Source organism: Lactuca saligna, chromosome 4 (assembly GCF_052625555.1).
Source record: "Lactuca saligna cultivar CGN05327 chromosome 4, ASM5262555v1, whole genome shotgun sequence".
NCBI lineage: Eukaryota > Viridiplantae > Streptophyta > Magnoliopsida > Asterales > Asteraceae > Lactuca > Lactuca saligna.
The window spans coordinates 41944937-41971378 of record NC_136420.1 but is presented as its reverse complement, the minus strand read 5'-3'; the positions used below and the strand labels follow the sequence as shown (position 1 = coordinate 41971378).

At 30.9% G+C, this 26442-nt stretch overlaps 2 non-coding genes across 2 annotated transcripts; both read left to right on the top strand.

Moving 5' to 3' along the window:
* Nucleotides 1-3655: 3655 nt before the first annotated feature.
* LOC145044641 (small nucleolar RNA R71) lies at nt 3656-3762 on the top strand. The gene has a single exon (XR_013681588.1). It is a non-coding gene; the product is annotated as a small nucleolar RNA R71 (small nucleolar RNA).
* A 5285-nt stretch (nt 3763-9047) lies between these two features.
* LOC145044591 (small nucleolar RNA R71) lies at nt 9048-9154 on the top strand. Its single transcript, XR_013681540.1, has one exon. It is a non-coding gene; the product is annotated as a small nucleolar RNA R71 (small nucleolar RNA).
* Nucleotides 9155-26442: the final 17288 nt, after the last annotated feature.

The window sequence follows — 26442 nt, the reverse complement described above, 5'->3', positions numbered from 1 at the left end:
CTAATAGTTCTTCCAAGACATCCACCGAAAAAGTAGTATCATCACTAAACTTCAAGTGTTTCATGGCTTGGTCCATTCCAAACATAACTGAGTCTTCTCCCACCCGAAGGGTAATCTTTGAGTCCCGTATGTTGACTATGGCACCCGCGGTATTAAAAAATGGTCTTCTGAGGATTATTGGCACTTGATGGTCCTCCTCCATATCTAGCACAATGAAATCCACCGAGAAGACAAACTTATCAACTTTTACCAATAAATCTTCACATATGCCTCTCGGGAATGTCACTGTCTTGTTCGCTAAGTGGATTGCCATTCAGATTGGTCTCGGTTCCGGAAGGTTTAGATTCTTAAAGAAAGAGTGTGGCATGAGGTTCACACTTGCCCTCGAATCGGCCAATGCATAGCTAGTGGCTGAATTCCTAAATTGGCAAGGAATGGTTAGGCTACCCGGATCACCCATTTTCTTTGGCAGTTTGTTTAACATTGCGGCTGAACAGTTCTCATTTAGGACCATCTTGGATGCTTCCTCCATCTTATTTCTATTTGTGAGAAGTTCTTTTAGGAACTTGGCATATTTTGGCATTTGCACGACTGCTTCGATGAAAGGGATGTTGATTTGCAAGGCCTTTATGTGCTCCAGGAACTTTTGGTAGTCTTCATTCTGCTTCTCTTGTCGATCTCGGCCCGGGAATGGTAATTGTGGCTTATATGGCTCAACTTTTGACTTATTTTTCTCATCAGGTACGGAACTCGTCGAGTTTTTGTCTAGAACTCGACGTGTTTTTTCTGCTGGTTGCGATTCCGGGTTTTCTTGATCTTTTTCTTGTGCCTCCTTTAGATCTGTACTTGGTATTGGAGTGAGGGGTGTGACTATCTTCCCACTCCTTGTTTTCACTGATGGGTTTTGAGAATTCTAACACTTCCTAAGTGTACATGGAACCCTAATAACCTTGGATCTATGTTTGTCTAATAATCATGCAAAGTTGTTTTCCAAGGTTATGAACCTATCTAGCATACATGGGGTACAATTTTCTTTGTATAAAAGATAGAACTACATACCTTGTTGTTGAAAGTGTTCCTTGAAACCTTGTGAGCCTAGCACCTCAAGTGTGATGCTTCAAATGCTTCACACAACACCAAATGCAAAGAATAAACTTGAGAGAATACTCTAACACATGCAAAATCGGCCAAGCCCTCTTGTTTCTTAGTGTAGCCGATTTTGGGGAGAGTTACATTGCTTATATAGTGTGTTACATTAGGTAAACCCTAATGTTCCATGACTCTTCATTTCTTGATCCATGGGTTAACTCCTCTCACAACAAACCATCCTTTTGGAGTTGGCCTATGCGTTTCTTGCTTATATGTCCAAGACAAAAATGTCATAATGATGCTTTATCCAAGTTATTATTATTAACAAAATCAATGCACAATACATTATTTCCTGAGTTATCAACCACAGATACAGTTTCATACACGCCATCACAAGGTAATGCTTTAAAATAAAGAATATTATTAAAGAAAACATTAATCGAACCAACTTCATTATCAAATGAAAAGGTGAAACCTTGTTTATACAATGCATGAAAGGAAATAATATTTCTTTCCATTTCTGGCGAATAACAACATTTATTCAAATCTAAACTAAACCCACTACTTAGCGATAAAGTATAAACTCCAATCTTGGTGACAGGTGAAGCTTTCCTGTTTCCCATGATCAAGTTTATTCTTCCTTGCTCCACATTCTCACTTCTTCTTAGTCCCTGCAAATCAGAACATATATGAATACCACAACCGATATCAAGGACCCATGAGTTAGAATAGGGTGAGTTATTAGATAAGATAGTGTAAATACTTGCATGGTTGGGTTTAACTTTCCCATCCTTCACATCTTGCTGGTACTTTGGGCAGTTCCGCTTTCAATGTGCCTTTTCATGGAAATAGAAGCATTCAGCCTCTTTTGGGTCAGAAGAAGGAGTGACGAAACCTTTCTTGGTTCCACTTGAAGAAGAGCCATCAAGGGTCCTAGCCTTGGTACCCTTCGAATAACTCTTTCTTTTCTTCCCTCGTCCTTTCCCGATTGCCAAGATAGGGGCGGAGTTGGTAGGAGTAAGAGTAGTAACAATCGTCTTACCCTTAAGACCACTTTTCGCGGTCTTTAAGAGTCCTTGAAGTTTGCTGAGAGTGACCTCTTCCTTGTTCATGCAAAGTTGTTTTCCAAGGTTATGAACCTATCTAGCATACATGGGGTACAATTTTCTTTGTATAAAAGATAGAACTACATACCTTGTTGTTGAAAGTGTTCCTTGAAACCTTGTGAGCCTAGCACCTCAAGTGTGATGCTTCAAATGCTTCACACAACACCAAATGCAAAGAATAAACTTGAGAGAATACTCTAACACATGCAAAATAGGCCAAGCCCTCTTGTTTCTTAGTGTAGCCGATTTTGGGGAGAGTTACATTGCTTATATAGTGTGTTACATTAGGTAAACCCTAATGTTCCATGACTCTTCATTTCTTGATCCATGGGTTAACTCCATGGAGCATCTATGGAGTATCCTATGGGTGGAACCCAACTTGAAAATCCATAGAGCCTCTTAGCCCACTATATAAGATATGGAAGATTTACTTAATCTACCCATATATCTAATTAGTTATCTTTTGATCACTTAATTAATTCTAAATTAATTCTTTGATAAAAACTAATTAAATAATATTATTAATATATTCTAAATTATAATATATTAATAAACCATATGTGTTATTTCTCTCATTTAGTTTATCCAATTGCATAGTGCCATGCAACCCAAATGGATCATGCTAGGTCGAGTCAAGTATTTACCAAAAATAGTTATGGACTTAGACACCTTATCCAACAGTCACTATGTTAATGTGTGCACCCTTTGGATTTTTTTTCGTATCGCTCGGGAGTCCGCCCGATGTTCTTTCGTTGAATTGTTTAGCAAGTTGCCTTTCAATATTTAATATTGAAGCTTGCTGATTCCGGAGCAGAGATTGTTGATCCAACATCATTAATTGGTGCTCCTTCATCATCTTTTGTTGATCTCTAATGGCCGCATCGGACTCGTCATGCCTTTTTTCAGAAGCACTAACAAATCAGGATAACATAACTTCAAGATTCGTCTTCTTCTCTTACACTGGTTCTTCTTTTTGATAAAACCCGCATGCCTTTTGCTTATACTTCTCCTCTTTTTCCTTCTTGTACTCGTCGTAGGGGAGCCACTCCTTCTTCGGCTTTCACCAATCATCATCAAATCTATCGCCACTTGAATAACAAACTTGTGCCTTCCGGTTTCCATTCTCATCAAAATCGCAATCCTTAGTAAGATGGGGACCGCTACAATTGTCACAACCTACCCTAATGGCATGGATGGATTGGTACATTTTTGTCATCCTTCAATCCATACTTTCTAGTTTGGCCATCATTGTCGCCATGTCATCGGAAACTGAGTTAAACACGCCTCTAGTTGTATCATTCCTTGGATTATGGTAATCTCTTGAATGTTTGGAGAATTATTCTACCAATGTTTTAATGACGGCCGGTGATTTCTTCGTGAAGGGTCCTTGGGAATCGAGTAATTTCCTAGTTGTAACGTTCACACCATCATAAAATATGGAAACCTCTCGTTGCACGTTTAGGTCGTTTTGAGGGCAATTTCTTATCAACCCCCTGTATCTCTCCCATGCCTCATAGAGTGATTCTCCGGGAAATTGCTCAAAGTTAGCTATTGCTTTCTTCAATTTTGCAATCTTGGAAGGTGGAAAAAACTGGTCAATGAACTCTTCGCGCATCTTTTGCCATATTGTAATGGATCCGGGGGGTAAAGATTTCAACCATTCCTTCGCGGCTCCTTTGAATGTCACCGGTAACATCCGAAGCAAAACGGTATCGCGAGGTACATTTGGCATGTGGAAATAGTCAGCAATGTTTATAACTTCTTCAATATGCTTATAAGCATCTTCATGCTCCTTTCCATAGAATGGAATGTCTTTTAGCTGTGCGAGTATGTGACCCTTCAGCTCAAAGTTCGGTAGTTGGGATTGCTGGTTGCATGAGTTTTGGCCCGGTACCATCTCTTATGCGCTTCTTGTAGTCTCCCATTGGTATGTCGGCGATGTCGACCATGTTGTCTTCTTGCTCGGATTCTCTTTCTTCACCAAATGTGGGTGTGTCGGACTTGTAACCTTCTACCTTCTCATTGTGGATTTTGTTGAGATCTTTAGGTTCTTCGATTTCTTTTCCCCTTTTTGGCGAATAATGAACTCCGGATCTTCCACGGGTGGCACTAGTGTAGAACTAGAGCCTCAGGTCATAAAAATCTGAAACAAAATAGAAAAACAAGCGTAAAACGAAGAACTAACGAAACTGAAAATAGAATAAACTCGTCGAGTTCTAAGAAGAAACTCGATGAGTTTAATGCAAAAACATAGAAAATCAAGAAGATTAAATGATAAAAACATGTAACTTTATGCAAGAAAGATCTAACACAAAGGATCGATAATACCAGCAAATAAGATAACTATTAGAACCGTTTCTCGGTAACGGCACCAAAAATCTGATGTGTGTAAAACGCACTAGTTTTAATCCTATTACTTCAAACAAAAATTAAACACACTAAAGGCAGTGAACCTATCGATTAATAGTATAGTTTAAGCAAGTAGGATATCGAACACAGAGAAGGGTAACAATCAAATTAAGTACTAGTATTACCTAATTAAAAACAATTAATAAAAGAGGGGGGTTTTCTCTAGTTTTGCAAGAATAGAAACTTAATCAATCAATTAACTTTCAAAAAAAGACAATTAACAACTAAGAAGAACAAGAAAGGACAACTAGATTCAATGATAAAAGAGACTTCTGTTTAGATTTGATTCACTTATTTCTATGGTTGATTTCGTGGCAAGTGCAATGAAATAATATGTTAATGGTTACCGATTCCTAATATGATTGGGTTCATGTTCATTATTACCAATCCTTTAGTAGACAAGTTAATTCAAACAGTGGTCAAGTGATTAATTAACAAGTTTCCTAGCGTTTAGTTCATATCAAGCAAGACTTATAACAATAGTTAATCAAATTTGTTCAATTCAATCAACTCATGTATGGTTGTTCATCACACATGCTCACACATTGATTTACACATTTTTTGGTTAACCCTAGTTTCATATTCACTATTCCTAGGCATACAATCTTATATTCATAAAACTATGTGAATCAAGTAACCAAGAAGATATTCATGCAACTCAATCACTTATTTGTTAACTAAAAACATTTATCATCAATACATAAGGATCTTTAATAAGCTTAACAAGATGAATAACCAAATTAATATCAATTCAACCACTCAATCAAACCATGTTCATAAGATTATCTCATCCAAACAGAAGTAAAAAGCTTTTAGCTCATATCTACAGCAAATAATAACCTAATTTCAAAACCTAATGATTCAAACACGGTTCAAAACAAAGATTAATAAAATAAGAATGATTTTTTCCTTTGATTCTCTTTGAAATTGTCTCTTATGTTGAAATCTTGAAAATAGTAGCTCCAAGAACCCTTCTGATCTTCAAAATTCACAGCTAGCCTCCAGAAAAATTAGGTTTTCGGGCCTAGAAGTTATCTATTTATAGTTACGAAAAATCAATCCAACTCATCGAGTTTTTTAGAATAACTCGACAAGTTTCTTCAATAATTTGCGTATACAGCGTGTTTGGCAAGGCATCCTTAAATCGAGAATATTCTAACCAACTCGTCGAGTTTGTGCTAAAAACTCGTCGAGTTCCTTCTTCTTTTTTTCAGCTTCTTTCTTTAACCTTCAATCTCTAAGCTCCCAATTACTCAATCCTCTTCCTTTTTCACCCAAGCATGTCTTTTATTGCTGAAATTGAAATATTATGCTAATTAAGTACCTTTTGTCCATAAAATGCTATAAAATAAACAATAATTAATAAGATAATGAATGATTTCCATGACTAAATAAGCCCATATCATATGTACTTGATTTGATTATGAGCATAGTCCTTTTGGGTTGCCTTCACCATAGTAACTGATATGATGAATTATTTAATTAGTATTAATCAAAAATTAATTTAGAATTAATTTGGTGATCAAAAGAGACTCATTAAATTAACAGGGGCTGATTATGTAAATCAGCAATATTTATAGTTTGGGCTCATGGACCTTATTGATATAAGGTGGAAGAAATATCTATGAGATTCCATTAAGATTTCATCCAAGGCTTATCCTTTCTGAGTCCATATGTTGCTTAGGGCATAAGCAAGGGAAATACGGTTTCCAAGTTGACAACCCTAGAAGCCTCAACTATAAAAGGAACCCTAAAGACCCTAAAATTTTCCCAATGAGTTCCAAGTTGACAACCCTAGAAGCCTCAATTATAAAAACCTAGATCCAAAGCAATTAGGGTTGCATGTACACCATAGGATGCTGTTATACTCAAAACCCAACAGTGGTATCAGAGCCTAGGTTGTTTTTCTATTGAATAGATGCAAAAGTGAACTGTCAATGGATAAAAATCGAAGATTTTGTTGTCCGACAGGAAGACTCGACGAGTCCATGTATGGACTTAACAAGTTGCATTAACTCGACGAGTTTCATAGTGGACTGGACGAGTCCAATGTCCTGTTGTTGGGACTTTTGATTTTTTGACCAGTTTTTTATTTGGATAATTACCAAAACTCATTTTTCTTGCCCAAATTCAATTTTTTTATGATTGGTATGGATATCCTTATGAAAATTGGTGGATATGGTTAAATATGGATAACATAGGATTATTTTGATTAAAATATTTGACCTAGTAATTTTAAAAAAAATTCAAATCACACCCTTTAGGTTTTATAGTTTAAATTTGAACTTAAAAGTTTTAATTTTTGAAATTTAAATAGTTAAACCCTAATATTTTGAAAGGTTTCAAAATTTGCCCTCAAGGTTTGGAATTTAAAATTTGATTAAAAGGTTTTAATTTTGAAATATTAAATTCTAAAACTCTAGTATTTGAATAGTTTACATTACACCGTTATGATTTTATTAAATTAATTAAGTTCTTAATTAAAAGAGAGAATTAATAAATCCATAGCAATATGGCTTAAGATTAATCAAATTAAAAGTCTAATTTATTAATAGATTAAACCACTTAGTATTTTAAAAGTCTAATATATTATATATGTATAAGTAAAATTCAGTCTTACCGTTAGTAGGCCTCATTCACGAAGCTGGTCTATAAGGGGTGTTTAAGAAAACGTCCTGTAAAATGACCGACATTGGGTATCAACTCTTACCCACCACACCCTTGACTAGTAGAGGGTCGTTAGCCGAACGGGTAGGATACGAAACAAACATCAATTATAAGTCTAATGAAATACGAAGTAACTAAACACTTTTTATAAATTCCTAAATCTTAGTTACTTTAGGAAAAATGTGAATTTGGTGCTAATCCAAGAAATTGCACATTGCAACTTGTTGGTCGTTAGTGGAGCATGTGTGGTTAACCAACACACTAATATTGGACCAATGAAGGATGACAATGGGTAGCTCGTAGATTATCATAGATCAATGGAGTGTGTGTGGTTAACCGACACATTGATTAGGCGATAAATATCTTCGAGAGTACCAAGCTAATTTGTATGGTTATTCACACATTGTTTGTGATCCTCGGTATCCCAGTCACAAACTTGAAGGGCATAATTGAGATTAAACATGCCATTGAAAAGTTCAATGAATCTCAAAAGATATAGGAGTTTCAGTTCATTTAAAACCTAATATTCTTTTTTGTTTTTTCTTGGTGGAATTGGTAAATCATCATTTACCTACCGACAAATAGTTTGCAATTGGATTACGACATCCCCCTTCTGAATTGTAAATTATTGTGTTGGGTCCTAGCCTTAATATTTCGCTTGGTGTTAGACTAAGGATTAAATCAACTAACTTGAATTTTCTCCCCTTGTAGATGTCTAGTTCTGACAACTATGATCCTCCCGAATCTTTTGGAAAAGGTTTTCCACATGAAGATGATACTTCACTTCCTCCACCTCCTCCAATTATTCTCCTCGACCCACGTGTTCGAAGACTTGAAAAGTTCAAGATCACTCAAGCCCTATTGACAAGCAAACACGAAGATGGAAAGTCTGTGTGTGCACGTACTGAAGATGAAATCACATATTGATAAGTTAGGAATGTTAGGTGTCATCTTTGGTAGATCAATGTCCATCGGGTCATGAGGTACACGACCGCGTCTATAAGCCGCATCTGTATAGTACTCCTACTAGTAAAAATGACGAGTAGCAACACTATAAGTGTTGTCAGCTGTAATGCCAACCTATCACATTTGCTTAGTAAGATCAACTAGTGTTGTGTCGACACCCTCCATCCATAGATTTGTTCTCCCCATCTAAGCCTACACCTCCTGGTTATGCGTGTTTTGCCTCCCTACAAAGTCCTCCCAAGCTTCCTGCATGTTCCATCCTTGACATGCTACTTATCCCTGTTGCTTCCACTGATCCCCTTGAAAATCACCAATGAATGGCTCCTCATCCCCCACACTGAGTGGTGTCGTGTATGTCAGATTTGTGGCAGAATCCCTCAGAGTATGCCTTTCATTTTCAACATGAAATGAGATGTGTCTGAAAGAAGTAGCAGTGGGGCGAAAGATACGCTGGTATGATGTAGCTCGTGGGACCATGATCCTATTCCCCAGCTCCTTAGTCACAAATATCGATATCAGGGCAACATGGGGGTGGTGACTCTGTGCTGGATATCAAAAAAGGACCATATTTTGCATATACCATTATATGCATAAGAGATAAAGATGGATCCTATCATCAATCCATATAATACATATAAGTCCTGTGTCCTCACCGCCTTGGGACCACTATTCCTCGTGTTCACATTTTCTGTGATAATGTTATGCAATGCCTTTGCTATCATGATAGTTCCGCCAGACGAGGCATTAATCATAGTTTGATTGGCAGTGTCGACTCCATCATAAAAGAAATGTATAAGTTGCCAATGGGGAAATTCATGGTGGGGACATGAACGTAACAATTCCTTAAGGCGTTCAAATGCATCATGAAATTCTTCATTGGGTTTTTGTGCAAAATCTTGTATCACTTTTCTTATTTCCGTTGTTTTACTAGCAGGGTAAAACTCTTGCAAAAATTTAGAGGAATCTCTATTAGTTCCTCGTGGAGTATTCGCGTTAGCAATTGCAAGGAACTCATACAGGTGATTGTATAGATCATCAGTTTTATGGCCTCTAAAGACGGGTAAGATACTAATTAGTTGTGGCCTAACTTCCACATGGTGTTCATTTCCTTCCGCGAAGAGTATAGGTGAAGCATCATCATACTCTCATGGATGAAAATGAGACGCCACATATTGTCTATTAGGTTGTGGGAAGTAAAGATGAGGGAATTAATTACTTTCGTTGTAGTATCCTCCATTTTCATTGTTGAATCCACCATTTGGATTCCTTCGGTATTGATTCCCAATGCCTTGATTTCCGAACCTATCAATGTAGTCATTATTACGACCATTGTGGAAATTTTGGTTGTTCCAGTTGTTGTAATTTCCGTTTCCACCCCGACCGCCTTGATTCCGTCTATTACCACCGTTGTGGTTTTGATTCCAACCAATTCCATTGTCACTTCCATCATCAAAATCCCAATCATCCTCATTACTGAATTGGGGACCAATATTTATAGGATTTTGGTTCTGATTTCTACCATTACCACCATTAAGGTTTCCTCCATTACCTCCCTTATTATGTGCCCAATTTCCTCCGTTTCCACCATTTTGGCCATGGTTGTTTCTATTCGGTTGTGGTTGTACTAGTTAGATGATTGGTGCACCGATATTGTTGTTATTCCCATTGTTTCCATTGTTGTTTGGGAATTGAGGAGCTGGTGGTGGAACTAGTGGTGGAGGATTGTTGACTGCATTCTTATGCCCTCGACCACATCCTCCATGACAACATTATCTACACTCATAGTGTTGATGTTCTTTCTGGCAACCCAATTTGAGCGAGTTGTTCGTTCGATTTCCGGTTAAATGCAAGCGAAGAAGAACGTCCACTATATCTTGATTTCATGCACTAGTGTGCCTGCACAACACAAATAAAACAAACGTGAACTGCAAACGAGAATTGAAAATGAAAGTAAAAGGCTATAACTACTTAAACACAATTGTTCAAGTGCACAATCTCCCCGATAATGGCGCCAAATTTTGATAGATGTCGTTGTATCAATAAAAAAATAAACCAACTAACCTACGTAGATATGGTAAGTCGGGTCGAATCCACAAGGAGTTCGTGGTTAAACTTTGTGTCTAAGCAATCAATATAAAGAAAAGTATTACTAGCAATTGTCATGAAAAAAGATTAAAGAAAAAATCAAACAAAAGCTTTCAAATTTATTAATTAAAAATGAAAATCTCATTGAGAAAAATATAGTACTCCCGGTTCAGTTATGGACAGTTAGATTCACACGATTTCTTCCCTAGAACCCTAATTTAATTACATAGATGCAATTGCGGTTTATTAACTTATAGCACATAGTTTTGGGCACACAATATGTTCATTCAACTAGTTGTCTTACTCCTTATATATAAATGGATTATGAACAATTAGTGAACTAGCAATAAAATGTCTTACAACTACCTATTACCACATTAAGATTAAATATCATAAGTTGGAATAATATATTTTGATTCAATTACTTGTATTTATTCCTAAGCTAATTGAACTTGGAACAAATGATGAATTGACAATAAACTATCTTAATTATTACATCAAACAAATTCATATAGCCCAATTTTAATCATTTTTACCAAAAGATTATCATATGAAATGAAAAATAACAATTGAGATTAACTAGAATCAAGTAATAATCAAGTGTGTTCATCCAAAAGACCTAAACATCCCCGGAAGCAACCCTAACGGTTTAGCCTTCCATTGAGTTCATAAAACAAATAACTTGAATGAAATGAATAAAATGCATAACATAATTCATAAACAAACGTAGAATCATGAAACAAATGTAGCCTAATGATTATAAAAGTATAGAACAAATAAACCTTGGGGAAAAAGAAATAATTCTGGAAAATAAAGAATTGATGAAGATTAACCAATGAAATGATCTTCACTTATAGCTTGATGATGATTTGAATTGAATCTTGCTTTGAATTTGGATTGAAATGGAATGAATCTATGTTTCCTAATGTTTCCAAGGGTTTAGAAGCCTCAAAAATGCAGGAAAAAGGTCTCTAAATCGGAGGTGGGAACCCTAAAAACGAATGCATAGGTTCCTATTTATAGTGTGTGACAAAAAATAATGAAACCAGATGATGTGGAAGGTTAGACTTCCTAAGAGACATCTTAGACGTCGCGTATAATGCCGATGCGTTCTTTGTACATCTTTGCATTCTTTCCATCATCCTTGAAATACACTAAAAATGGCCAAAAACGTCAGACGTCTTAAGGGACGTCTAGACGCGTTCTAGGACGTTCATCTTTGAATGATATGATTTCCGAAACACACCGTTCCAACACGAAACACTCCTAAAATGCCAAGACGTCCTATGGGAAGTCTTAGACGCCTTGGAAGACAATTGTCAAGGACAATCTGAGGTTCGCTAAGGATTGGTCGCTTGTGGGCAGTTGGAAGTATATTAATGGATGGATCATATTGGAATTATTATGAATAGATAGGATTTTATTAAGAATGAGTTGTCATATGGGAAATATGGAAATGTTTCCATAATGGGAGTTGGATATTGAGAATCTAAGTAGATTAGAAAATTTTATGCTGGAAGGATGTCCAAAGGAATGTACTTTGAATGTGAGACTTCATATCTATGGAGTTGTCTTGTAACAATCTCCAATAGAGCACTTTGTAATTTCATTGGAAAAGTCTTGGTGACTTTGGTGTCGTGACATTACAAAAGGATCATTGCATAAAATGTTAGAATGTAACATATTCTAATAGTCGCAAGAATTTGGTATTGTTACACTTGTGATAAGGATTAGGAATTGTAAAATGAGCATCATTGGAAATGTGTACAATTGATCTATTTCACAAAGTAAGGACCATATGTAAACATAGTGTGCATGCTTGGAGCATGGGATGACTATTGTTTCAATTCAAGTATTAAGTTGATTATTCGAAACATTATACAATGAATAATATGTAATTTATATGGTGATTAAATAATAAGTGTTTTATTTATACTCAAAGTTTGAGACCATATTGGATTCGATTATTATTATGTTTCACTTTCCATGTTTTGACTTCCAGAATAACTAGGTTATTCAAACATCCACAGCCAATCATATTTTGGAAGTAGGTAATGAGGTAAGATTGTCATGAATCTGACCGTAGATTGTCTAAAGTGTTTAGACATAGCAAAAGTCTGTTGTAGTGTTCATGAGTGCTCCTGAAATAAGATTTGAGTATTGGATTAAACCCACGCTCACTTGAATCACTTCATGTATTTTATCATGAGTGATTAGTGAGACAATAATATCTCAGATTCTTGAAACTGAGAGATATGAGTTGCAGTTTACAAGTCGGTTGCACATTGATCATACGTAAACGCATCACTAACTTGGTGTTATAAAACGTATTATTGGGTGTGATTTGATGAGTAAATAGAGCAAGCATATGAGTCGAAGTTTATCCGTTCCGTTTACCCTAAGAGGATAAAAGCAATATTTGTGGGGCCCTTGATGATTTAGTGATGACACCCTAAGCGCTTGGCCAAGCCTGGACTAAGATAATGTGTTCAATTGTAGTCTGTTGCCAGTCGTCATAAATCGGAAATCGAGAAACAACACATAGATAAAGAGAATGATTATAATCCATGCCTTATGTCTATATGATATATTGAGAATGGAGGAATATATGATCCCTTATCTAAAGGACGCGTTGCTGATAAGATCAGAGTTCGACAACGACTTTTGAAAGCTACGATTGCTAATCAGATTTAGTAGTTGTACTTGTAATAATAGTTATTTGACTTATCCAAGTGGGAGCCAGTTGGATTATGTGTCTAAGCCCATAACTATTTTTGATATGTACTTGATTTGATTATGAGCATGGTCCTTTTAGGTTGCTTTCACCATAGCAACTGATAGGATGAATTATGGAGAAAGAGGATTAATTATGGTTTATTAATATATTATAAGAATAATAAATTAATTTAGAAATCATATTATTTAATTAGTATTGATCAGAAGTTAATTTGGAATTAATTTGGTGATCAAAAGAAACTGATTAAATTAACAGGGATTGATTATGTGAATCAGTAATATTTATAGTTTGGGCTCGTGGACCTTATTGGTATAAGGTGGACGAAATCTCTATGAGAGTCCATTAAGATTTCGTCCAAGGCTTATCCATTGGGAGTCCATATGTTGCTTAGGGTATAAGAAAGGGAATTAGGGTTTCCAAGTTGACAACCCTAGAAGCCTCAACTATAAAAGGAACCCTAAAGACCCCAAAATTTTCCCAATGAGTTCTAAGAGAACCCTAGACGTTTCAGAAGCCTCCTCCTCTCCCTCTTATTCTTCCTTGTTGCCTGTGATGTTTGTGACTCCATTAGAGGTGCAACACTTGGGGCACTAGGCTTTCAGAAGTCAAGATTAAGAAGGATTAAACTTGTTATTGGTACACAACAAGATAGGTAAAGATTATAACCCTAATCATATCTATTTTTCAGAATATGTATGCTAGTTATAGGGTTATTGCTTTGGTATTCATAGTTGTATGTTCAAATTAGAAAAACCTAGATCCAAAGCAATTAGGGTTGCATGTACAACATAGGATGTTGTTATGCTCAAAACCCAATAACAACAACTTTAAATATCATCAAACCATATATTGTATTTAAGTTTATTCATAAGTAAGTTGCAGGTAGAGACCATTGATACAATTGGGATTATAGAATTTTAAAAGATATCTACTTTACATATAATTAAAAAACCAATATTTTTACCAACTTATCATATGATTTATTATATAAAAGTTAACAACAACTTCAATGATATATTAAGAAAAACATATATATCTAAAGATTTTAAATATATTGTGTATTTTACGCAACATGCGAGTATTCGTCTAGTATATTATAAAGCTAACATTTTTCCTCGAACCTCATGCATTTGAAACTCCCAAGACTATATAGATTTTGCTCAAACCACATTCATTTGAAATCCCCATATTTTGACTAATACAACTCAAAATTATTCTTAATAATAATTTAACACTCAAATGTTTTATAACTTATATTATGTTTAATAAGCACTTAATGGAACGTTTACTATAAAAAGATCAATCTTTTGGGTAGATATGTATAGAAATCAAATACAAACTTCATAAAGAAAACAAACTTCAAGGTTTTTGTGTTGGTTTGAGGCCTTATGACCACTTTTCGAGATATATAATTGTGTTATAGCTTTTAATTTGTAAGCTTGTTATATACTAATTATTTTTATATTTTTCTTGGTTTTGGATTATTTTAATACAATTGTTGTATATTGTGCTTTAATCGTTAATATATATTAGATCATATAGATGTTCTCGATTATATGTTATATACTGTGATATGGATAATATTTAATTAGATATGTTAAATATTATTGTTTGTTTTGTACCACTTCAAAAAAGTAACTAAGTAAAAGTCGTGAAAATTTTAAAGTTTCCATGTAAATCTAAAAGATATATTTTTCTTTTTACCGCATGTATTTTAAACTCTTATTTCTTTCTAATAATGATTATACATTGATTAATAATGTTAAATATGTGTAAAACGCTAATTGTAATCCTAACATTAACTAAACTTGAATATTAAATTAACATATTTTACTTGTACTTAGTTTTGATATGTTATTTCTTAAATTGTCAGTTTAAGGTCACAACTTTTAAATAATTTGTATAAAATACTTAATGTTAATTTAAATACAGTGTTAAAGTATTAACTTCAATGATATTTCAATTAAACTTAAAGAAAATCCAATGACTATTTTGTAAATAGTTATAAGTTATAAATTATAGTGTTAAACGTAAAAACTAAATTGTAATCCCAAATCAATTAAAATATTTCATAAAACTATTTTATAAACATTAATAATTTATAAATAAGTATCTTACAAATAACTTACAACGATAATAGTTAAAAGTAATATTGTCACCTTTAAAAACAAAAACAATATTTGGTGTTTTAAATAATTATACTAATAGAAATTAAAAAGTTAATCAAATGTAGTTTTTAAAATCTATTTTTTAAAACTAATTAATCATAACAACAACTATAAATAACATTAGTTCATATACTCTATTTAATTTTATTTATGAGTAACATGTTGATAGAGTCCACTAAGACGATTTACCCTATATAGTTTTAATAGATTTAATATGATCATATAATTCAAAATAATCAATATTTTATACTAAATTAGTATAAAAAATATCATATCAAAGTTAACTATGACATTTTTATATTTAAACAACATATATTTTAAATTTATATAAAGGATACATTTTTACTTGCACCACATACATTTGAAACCTCCATGATTTTTTATTTTCTTTCTAATAATTATTATAAACTGGTTAATAATGTTAAAGTAACAAAAAAACACTTCCAATGAAACTAAATTACGTGTGTTAAATCTAAATTGTAATCCTAACTTAATTAGAAATTAAATTACGTGTGTTAAATCTAAATTGTAATCCTAAAGTAACAAAAAAACAATGAAACTATTTTTTATAATCATTAAAAATTTTCAAATAAGTAGCTTAAATACATCTTACAATAAGAAAAGTTAAAAGTAAAAGTATATAAAAAAAATTATAATGTTATCTTTAAAAAAAACAATGTTTATTGTTTTAAATAATTATAATAAAAAAAACTAAAAATATTCATCAAATAAATTTAAAAAAGTTAAATTTCGGAAACCATATTAAAATAATTAAGAGTTTTCAAATAGATTATTTAAAATAACTTACAACAACAATAGTCAAAAGTAACATTATACACAAAAAGTATATTGTTACATTTAAAAACAAAAACAATGTTTGATGTTTTAAATATTTATAATGATAGAAATTAAAAACTTAAGCAAATAAACTTTTTAAAATTAACTAATCATAACAACAACTATTATTGTATTTAATTTTATTCATGAGTAAGCTGCAGGTATAAGCCACTGAGACAATTGAGATTATAGAATTTTAAAAGATGTCTACATTATCATATAATTCAAAACAAACAATGTTTATATCAACATATTATAAGATTTATTATTTAAGAGCTAACAACAAAATCATTAATATATTTAAATAATATATATTTGTAAATATTTCAAATATATTGTTGTATTTTGCGCAATGCATAGATATTCGCCATGTATATCTTATAAACTAGCATTTTTCCTTGAACCTCATGCATTTGAAACTCCCAAGACTCTTCAACTTATATAATTTAATTTCTAATTAATTGAAATGTTGTGATTTGTAACTTCCAAAACACTTCAATTCATGTTATTTAATTGATGGGTTATATGAAATATTTAACCTATATAACAACATTGTAGCTTGCATATTGTATGTATGTCAACACAAAATGATAGATTATATTGGTAGAGTTTGAAGAGTTATGCGAGTGGTTCCATGGATGTAAGGAGAAATTACAAATATTCCAAATATAAATGTAAGTAAATGCAAATTTGGTGTAATTGATGGGTTAAATAAAATATTTAGCCTATATAAGAACATTGTAGCTTGCATATTGCATGTATGTCAACACAAAATGATATATTATATTGGTAGAGTTTGAAGAGTTATACGAGTGGTTCCATGGAAGTAATAAAAATTACAACTTTTCCAAATGTGAATGTAAGTAAATGCAAATTTGGTGCATGTAAATTTTATATATTAACCAAACTTAAAATTTGGGTATGTGCGTAAAGGTATACTTGAGACAATTTTTTTAATTTTATGTGTTATGAATCTTTTTATAATCACAAGATAAGGAAGTGAGACTGATAATTACTTTTCACGAACTTTTGGTAAATCAAGCTTTAAGCTATTTATCTGTTAGAGCAATTAACTTTGTTAACATGTATGTATCTTTATGTCGTCTTTCTCTTTTATGTTAAGACATTATATTTTTCTATCTAAGAGAACATTATCCAACATGTATTTTATGTTATTAGTTATATATTACGTTAGTTTCTATCATTTATTTTGTTGTAAATAACATCGATATAATTTTTGATGATTGATTTTGTTAAAAGGAGTTTACAATTATTATTTCAATCTGTCGGTGATAATGACGAATTAGAACGACTGATTTTAAATGTGATATGACTTTATTGTTGAAAACCAATGATTATTTATGTGTTATAAAAATAAATTCATTTATGTTCTCGCAAATATGTATGTATCCATTTTTGAAATGTTTAGATAGTAATATAAATAAGTACTCTATTATATCTTATTATATTAATCAATTCTTTTTTTTCCTATTCGTTCTTCACTGTAAAGTTAAAGTAAAAATAAATAAAATATTAATACTTTAATAAGAAAATAGACAAAACCGCAAGATTAGTCTCTGTGGTATTCAAAAAACTTTGGATGGGGTCCAAAAACTTTCCAATTTGCATGAAAGATCCAAAATAAAGGTTTTTCTGGATTTTTGGACGCAAACTTAAGAAATTTCTGTATTTTTGGTCCATGGAGCACTTGAATTGACTATTTTAACCTTTAAATTTCTTTTTTTGTATTTTTTTATATTTTTATTTTATAAACATTAATGCAAAAAAAGGAATTAAGTTATCTCTCTCTCTCTCTCTCTCTCCCCACCATCTTCCCCATCCCTTTATCTCTTTCTTCTCCATTGAATCTAAATCTAGAAGACGATTAAAACATAACTCAATTGCTCGAAACCTAAATTCAAAAAACTTGTATTCCATCTATAACATGATACCATTTATCATCGTCTTCCCAAAACCATCATTAAAACACAATTGAACTGCTCGACACCTATGGTGGCCAAACAAGAAGAAGAAGGAAGTGGGAGCATATGGTTTTATAAAAGTATTAATATACTTCACGCGTAACACTCCCCACTCCCTAAGTCACTATTAATATGTTTTTTTAAGATTGATCTTTGTACTTATAGTTTGAATTTCAAATCACTATTTTACATGGACCTTTCATTCCCTTCTAATATTTCATAGATTTAATGAAAAAAGTAAAATTACAATACTGAAGTACAATAAACTTTTTTGAATATAATAATGAATTCTTTTCAAACAAATAATTTTTAATTAAGTAAAAAAGATAGTTTAAAATAAAGTAACTACACAATATATTATATTATATTAAAAAATGATTGTATTTGAAAATATAATAATAATAATAATAATAATAATAATAATAAATGAAATTAAAATACTTAAATAAATTATTTTGAAATCATTTAAAGTTACCTATAATTATTATTAAATTAGATACTTTATTTAATTCAATTCAAACACAACTTATTATATCTATCTTATTGTATACTTCAAATAATTATAAAATTAGTTACAACTTAGTGTAAAAATAATTATTTTATTGATAAATCCCAATAATATTGCTATTATAATATATAATTATCAATATTTATATTACATTATTGCATACAACTCAAGAGTTTTTCTATTTTAAATATAGTTTTATTCCAAATTTAATGTAATTAGTCAATACCCATTTATTTTCCTCTACATTCAAAAGATATTTTATTTTTATTTTTTATATTATGATTATTATTGTTCAATGTTTTTTTTCCCACTTATTTATATACACTATAACTATGTTTGTACTATATAAATAAGTTTTGATCAAAATATTTGTGATTAAAATATGAAAAAAGTTGAAAAAATGAATTTTTATTGCATCAATATTTATTTTAATGCGATTTTTTTATAACAATGTTTTCTATATATATCAAGTTTTGATTTCAAATTTAATGTAATTAGTCATGCATTTTTATTTTCCTCTACATTCAAAAGGTTTTTTTTTATTCTTTAATTCTTTTATTTTTTTGATTTTTAAGTTATGATTATTAGTGTTCAATGATTTTTTATTTTCCACTTATTTATACACATTATAACTATATTTGTACTATATAAATAAGTTTTGGATCAAAATATTTGTGATTATAATATGAAAAAATTGAAAAAATGAAATTTTGTCGCATCACTGGTTATTTCAACACGATATTTTTTATAACAATATTTATAAATATCAAATGTATGTTGATTTCTAATTGCACAACTTAAAACGGTGTATAAATTTATCAGAAGTTATAGTATTTATTTTTTTATACTACTTTGTTATTTGATATATATATATATATATATATATATATATATATATATATATATATATATATATATATATATATATATCTTTACTACTTATAAAAGAAATCTAACTATTTCTATAAATAGATTGAATATAATAATATTATTTTTTTAAGACGTCCAAACTATTAAGCTTGAAGTACAACCCATTTATAATATAATAATATTAAAACTTTAACCCTATCTTTTATCCCCTAAAAATCTGGTATCAAATTAATATAAGAATTCATTTGTAAATTGAACCCGCCAATCTCAACACTTCAGCCATTTAAAGCGGTCAATGTCAACAATTTATAGAGGATCTCTTCTCTCACATTGGTAACAAGTCATCTCATAATATCTATCTTCGTAATCCCTTCAAAGTAAGAAATATACGCACACTCTCTGGAAGAACCCTAACCAGTAACCAAGACAGTATAACCACCACCACCACAGCCGCTCTGCCTCCTTCCGCCTTCAACTAACAACTATCATGACTACCGCCCTTCCTCTCACCCACGACATGAACTTTCTTTTGGAACATAACATTTTTCTTTAAAAAAAATATCGTTGAAAGAAGCTATTTGTCCCCGCTGCTGTGCGCGGGTAACGGCTAGTATATATATATATATATATATATATATATATATATATATATATATATATATATATATATATATATATATATATATCAACATACGTTTGATATACAATTACACAACATAAAACGGTCTACAAAACATCAATTAATAGGATAAATAACAAATGGTGTAAACCTATTCTAGTTAATAAAACTAATAAGTTAACAACATATTTTATTTTGCTACTGACATTGGTTTTTGCATGTATAAATACTAAATCACAATTTGAAAAATTTTATTATTATAATTAAATAATTGTATTTTGAGTGAATGAGTCATGAAACAAAATACGCACTCATACATGAAAACTATATGCGAATTCATTTTGAAAGAATATATTGTTGCTGATATTAATGACGAATTTAATTTGTTTCCATAAAATGTTAATTATAGTTATGGATATCATTTAATATACATATAATTATGGAAATCATTTAATATCTATCTTTATTTGATTAAATAATAATTTAATTTTGAGTAATTCCTTATTGATGTATTCTAGCATAGAATAGATGTGGGAAACATTTAATCTTAGCTCTTTCTCTCTCTCTCTCTCTCTCTCTCTCTTTATATATATATATATATATATATATATATATATATATATATATATATATATATATATATATATATCCTCCCTAATAAATAAATAACTTTTTGCCACTTGACACACTCTCATTGATTTGACCATATGTCATTTTGTGGTTTTTTTAATTAAATTTTTTCTACATGACATTTTTTGGTTGTTTCATTTTTATTAAATGTATTAATTGCAATAAATCCTCTTTAATAAATAAAAAACTTTTTGCTATTTGTCACACTCTCATTGATTTGGGCACATGTCATTTTGTGATTATTTTCATTAAAATTTTCCACATGATATTTTCTGGTTGTTTCATTTTTATTAAATGTATTAAGTGCAATAAATATAATAATAAAGACATTTCAATTTCATTAATTGACTTTCCTTTTAATTTTTAAATTTCTAAATTAAAGTCCATTAGTTTTCTATGTTTATTTATCTAAATTATTTGTTTTAATTTTAAAGAGAAAAAAACAATTTAATTTTCATAATTTAATATTTTTCCATTTTCTTATAAATTCAACTTCCTAAATGTTTATAATTTTATATATAATTTTTTTAAATAAACCCATATAATAAATGAGTCTTACATCTAGTGTGTGTGTATATATATATATATATATATATATATATATATATATATATATATATATAGACACACACACACACACACACACACACACACATATATATATATATATATATATATATATATATATATATATATATATATTACTTAAGGCGACATTTTGTCAAAGCTTGATGGCAAGTACAAGCCTCGGAGTCATGGCACGCCGTGACGAGCTTTTTAGAACATAGATTTTACCGCTTTAAACAATCTATTCTAGACAAAGCTTATTTAATTATTTTTGTGGACCTATATATACATTTATTATTTTTAGCATACGAAGAAACTTAATCAAAAAGCTTATATATTGTGTAGATAATCTAAGCCTTTTATTTTGTTGAGGTTGTTTAGCTGGTATTATATTTTGTTGATGTGACATAAAAAAAATTTGTTATTGTGGATGCTTTGAGTTCATTATTAATAAGTTAAGAGATTCGAATTACCTATAAATCGAATAACCCGAACAAAATAACCAACATCTTATGTGTTTTTTTTTCTTTTTTTTCTAGACACCCTTATTTGTTACGACTATCTAGTGAATACACATCCGTTGTAGCCACAGGTACCATAGCGACAATGCTCCTCGGAGATTTAGAGACTACTAGTTTTCTTTTAGAGATACAATTGTCCTCTCTATAAGTTTATGTTTCTTTTAATGTATGCATTCATGATATGATGTGAAGTGGTTACCATTTGGTAGTGAATATTTTCCACACACCAGAAGATTTTTAAGATCAAACATCAAAATCAAATACATACGCATCATTAATTACTTCCGGTTAAACCTTCTTGCTGCTAACCATGTGTTATTAATAGAAAACAACCTAAATAACATCAATGCTCACCTTAACATAAATATGTTATTTTGTTTTACAATGAAAATGAGCTTTATTTATAAACAACAACAGTTATGAGTTTCAAAACTCCAACCCATACACACACCTCCTCCGACGTATCCTCGAGCCTTGCAGGCGGTTTCACATACTTCATCTGTATAGCAATGTACGGATACACAAACAAGTCCACCCTTTCCCGACAAGGACACTGCCCAAGTTATGATGAAAAAAAGTATATATATAATCAAAATCATGTTCTTATTTGGATAAAAAAAATTCCAAAACTATTTTTGAACTATTTCACAAAATGTGATTTTTGAACAATTTACGTATATCATGCTTTGAACTTAAATGCTTTTTTTTGTTTTGTTTTGAACTTATGACTACAATGAATTATATAAAAGAATAACAAAGGATAATAACAAGCGTGAGAAATATTACAAATACGTTTTACAATTTAAATGCATATCTTAAAATATATTTTTATTTAGCGCCCTCGTGTTTTAGTTAGAAATGGATGGGAAATATATTTTACCAGATGCTTTGGTATGCATGATGTTGATTGCAACAAGAAGACCGAAAACAAACATAAATTTAGTATTCATGTGTTCGTATTTTAAATCTTTTGTTGAAGAATTGTGTTTGAGCTACCTACAGTAGGAGATCATTTATATACAATGAACATTTTTTCTTTTCTTTAAATAACAATTAAATACCGTTTACTTTACCATATTTGTATTGCTATTTTTGGTTTTACCACAAAAAATTGTATTAATTTTATTTTACTCCCTTCATCTAGTTCATTCATAGTTTGTTCATGTATTTCGAGATGTTTACATAATAATGGTCGGTTATGTGTATGTCACTCTTACAAATTAATTATCATGTTACATCAGTGTCGTGTTAACTCCATCTTATGTGACAGATTTTGATTATAGTATATGATAAAATTGTAACATTTACGAAAAACATAAATTAACATGTGTATATAGAGCATTTTCATATGTTTATCAAGTGCCAACATGCAAAACTATTTTTCAAATCTCTATTTTCCTTCTTTAAAAGAAAGAAGGATTACAAGATGATTAATGATTCTAGTTATGACAGATGAATGTTTTTTTGTTTCATTTACAAGTAAAGTTGGTTGTTATAATTATTATAGGATGAACGTATATGTAAGTTTAGATAGGAATTTCAAAATTTTAGTGGCCAAAGTAGAAAAAGAAAAGCTAAAAGGTAGAAATTGAAATTTATATGATTATGCAGGGTGCATTTTGCACTTAACCACTTCACTACAAGAGTATTTATGTATTTAATAGCAACTAATTAAATGTACACCAATATAATCCAATATAATATGGAGCAACTAATTAAATGTACAACAATATAATATGGAGCAATTAATAGGCCAAATATAATATAGAGCTACCAAATATAATATATAGCTATTTATTGGTTATAAAGGGTTTTTAGTATAGTGATAAAGAATGATTCTTTTAATTAAGAGGTAATGGTTTTAAGACTAGTTATAAACATAAATGATGTTAATTTAGGCGTAAATTATTTTGTTGTTCCAAAAAAATAGCCTTAAAAGGTATCTCTACTCTAATAAATGAAGATCTATTTTGTCAAATGTCAATCTCTGATAATTTTTGACACTTGTCATTTTGTGGTATTTTTGAAATAAATAATATTTAATGTTTATATTTTTATATTTAATTTTTTAAATTAACCTATGTAATACATGGATCTCACACCTAGTTTTTTTATATATAAAAGTTTATTTATGCTACAATAGCATTTAACTTAGCTAATTAGTAATCAAGATTAAAATAAGAAAAAATATCCATTTACAAATAATTAGGATGGAACCTCCATATGATTCTAAAGTGTTTTGCAACAAAATAATGTCCTAAATTATGTAGCTAAGTCCTTCGTTAATCTATTGTTTTTGGCTTAGTGATTGATTTATGAAGTAAAGTTCCCCTATTGATCCTTATTCTAGTATGTAAAAAAAACTAAAAATTAAGCCATCTTTAAAATACTTATAACACATGCGAATTCGGGCTAGTCAATTAAGATACAATAAACATTAAAAATGACTTTTTGATAGAAGATTATTTAGAATAAACAATCTTAACCAAAGTTATAGTATATATGTCACAAAGATTCCGTATATATAAAGAACTCTGAAATTCGACTTTCTATGAAAAAGTTATGATTCTTCTAAGTGTCACGATTAAACTGACACGACTCTGCGTATCGTAAAAAGTAAAATTTTGATAAAATACTTTTTAGCCTTCGTGATCTAAACAAAATTCGTAGTAGTCGTCAAACCGATAGTGTGCATATAGAGAACATCTCAATCTGACTTCATTAGAGGAAGTTATGATTTTTCAAAGATTCAACGTAGCAATATATAACTCATAAATCAAATTTTAGATTGATCGATTTTTAGCCAAAACAATCTAAATGAGAATTGAATCTCTCGTTAATAAAAGTTCGACGATATAAAGACAATCAAAAACGGATGTCGGACACCAAAATTATGAATTTTTAACGGACTTAACAGTCTAAGCCTGCTAATATATAACTTTAAAAATAAAATCAAAATTAGCCGAAAGAGTCTAAATCTAAATGAAAGTTGTAGATCACGTCGATAGCTATGCGTTAATAAAAAGAACATCAAAAACGGAGCTCGTATGCGAAAGTTATGAATTTTACAATATAAATAATTTTCGTCAAATGAGGGCAGGACACGTGTCGCGATCTGGCACACCCCCTTCCTCCTCACATATTGCCACCAGATGATGACATGTGGCCCCCCATTATTCCTAATGTACTGCTCCGTGGGCAGCCTATAAATAGAAGAAAATTTTCACTCTTTTCCTCACCCTCTTCATCCAATCTCTTCCAAAACCCTCCCAAGGTCCCTAACCCTTGTTCTAGTACTTCCTAAGGGTTAGTAGCGAAGCTACGGAGCATCAGAAATCCCTGAGAAATAGAGCTTTCAGTTTAGACGTTTTGCCCGCACAAAGTCCGGTTTCTCACTAAACAACCTGTAAGTTGAGTTATGTTTACTATGCTTTAAGTATAACTTATGTTTAAATTGATTATCGTTATTATGAACCTATAAAAAAGACTTATCAATGATTCCAATTCATTATTTTGATTGATTTACTTATGGGGATGAAGAAAAGGATAGATTTAGTGAGGTGTTTAAACTGGGCTTTCCAAACAGTATACTTTGTATACCAAACAGACCCTACCTCCGATATGATCTTACTTGGTTGTCCCTTATCATCTATAAATCAATAGAATTTGAATTAATGATGAATCTACACTAATAATTAGTCACAAGAAATATTAGACTAAAATTTAGTGATAATGATACTAGGTTACGTCAAAGGAAAAGACAGTTGCTAGAAGTTAAGCGTTATCTGAGTTTCGTGTCATCACTTTAACAAGTGAGTGCATAGCTACTTTTATCTTACACATAGATATGAACTATTTAAGATAATTACATACTATATGTGTATATTATATGTGTTCATGATATCTATGCTAGATGAAATTTTTATACATGTTTTACTTGATTTAATCTGCATATGTATTTTTATACCTATAGATATATTGGGTAAAGATTGCTAGATTACAGATGATATAGATGATGAGAGATGAAAGATAATATAGAAGATGAGAGATAAAAGATGTAATATATGATGAGAGGCCTTGAATTTAAAGATGGCATCATCTAGCAGAGTAAAGTTGACAATCAAAAACTATTCTAGATAGTACAGTGGTAGGCAAGCAGGCTCGCAACCTGTAGGTGTTTATGACCCATGTGTTCATTAGATATACTCTAAAAACCGATTGAAATGTATTGTGGGTGGACTCCCTAAAATAATATTGTCAATAAAGAAGATGATCCCTAGGATAACTCCTTAGGAATAAATATAGAAGAAAACCTAGTGACAAGTATCATGGAGGAATCCCTGAACTAGTACTGTCAGCATAGATGATCCTTAGGGTAGATCCTTAAGAAGAACATAATAGGGATGGAAAATTAGGTTAATTTTTTGATGATTGAACATATTAATTATATTATTGTGGGTTGAAAACCCTATGTACTCATCAGGTTTCCCGACCTGACCCATTCAATTTATTGTATCGCAAGTAGCAATATGAAAGATACATTCTGCTGAGTGATTCGGGGAGTATTAGGCCACTAGTTTAATATTTCGTTATGCTTATGTTTTTGTATCACAAGTAGCGATATGAAAGGTACATTATGCTATTAATATTTCGTTATGCTTATGTTTTTGTATTGACGATG